This window comes from Cimex lectularius, unplaced genomic scaffold, assembly GCF_000648675.2.
Source record: "Cimex lectularius strain Harlan isolate CLEC.00 unplaced genomic scaffold, Clec_2.1 scaffold57, whole genome shotgun sequence".
Lineage (NCBI taxonomy): Eukaryota > Metazoa > Arthropoda > Insecta > Hemiptera > Cimicidae > Cimex > Cimex lectularius.
In genome coordinates, this window is record NW_019392642.1 from 502,275 (window position 1) to 503,723 (window position 1,449).

Sequence of the window (1,449 nt, forward strand, 5' to 3'; positions counted from 1 at the left end):
TTGATAAGGCTAAATCAGCGTAATAAGCAGTGTCTAAACTAAGGCTGAAATGAGACAATGGGTAACTTCTGACAGATTTCCCCACCCTTATAACTTCAAGAGTGGATTCATATATACATTTATGTTTTTTTATTTTTTTGAGGGGGTTGGGTATTCTAATTACTTCTTTCTATTTTATTTGAAGACAATATTTTGTTTGTTAAGGATGAATCAACGTAATAAGCAGTGTCTAAAATATGGCTGAAATGAGACAATGGGTAACTTCTGACAGATTTCCCCACCCTGATAACTTCGCGAGTATCCTCCATAAATGCATTTTTAAAATTTTTTGGGGAGGGTTTGGCAATTCTCGTTAACAATGTTTTGTAGTTTTAAATTGGGAAATTTAATTTGAAAGACAATATCTCATTTGATAAGGCTGAATCAGCCTAATAAGTAGTGTCTAAAATAAAAGCTGATTGCTTGTCCTGCCTGCAGGCGTATACCTATTCACCCAATATCAAATATTTAATAGAAAATTGTAAACAATTATCAACAACTGGCAAGAATTTGTTTTCCAGTTAATTTTCTTTCATTGAAAATATTTGTTTCATATGTCATTTGCCTACATTTCTAATTTCTTGTTATTTCCAAGTAAATACCTGTTTTTAAAATGTGTTTTCAACATTAACTTTTTTCAAAGCAATTTGATAGGAGGCTGTAGATATTATAAATAAACATTTTTAATCTACTTTTGATTTTTTGATGGTGTCCTGATTTTGTGGAACTGCAAAATAACATGATCGGTTGGAAATAAATAGTCTTTTCCACAATATATATTTATTTTGTCAGACATGTTTCAGTCTAATATAAACCATCTTTTTATATAAAGTGGTTTGACAGTTTTTTTATTGTTTAATAAATTCAAAAGTGGATGTCTGGGCAACTATTATGAACTTTTCTGAAGATTATTTCTTTCCAACCCATCGCCTTACTTTTATTTGATTAAATTCAATTAGTGTGGTCGTAAACACTGGTAACAAAGAAACCAAAGTTTAATAACAAAATATATTTGTACATATTTACAGTAAAATAATAGTTTAAAGAAAATATGTGGCTCAATATGAGCCAGATTTATTCATATATTTATAAATAAATATATAATGAAGTAAAGCTAAAAATAATTTTGTACAATTTTCTCTTATTTTTTACAATTAGAATGACAAAGCTTTTGTAAAAAATAAACTGGCATTTCTTCACGAAAATATTAAATTATTAGTACAAAATCTACAGAATTTGGCACTTGGTTAATGTTAAGTCCCCCCTTCCCCAAATATCAGTCGTAACATTTTTTAAATTTTTAACATTTTCGTTTCTATCACAAACAATTGAATTTGGTTGAAGCCAGCTCAACAAAATAATTAAAATCAAAGCTTGTATGTGAATCAATAAGAAGTAAGAACTAAATAC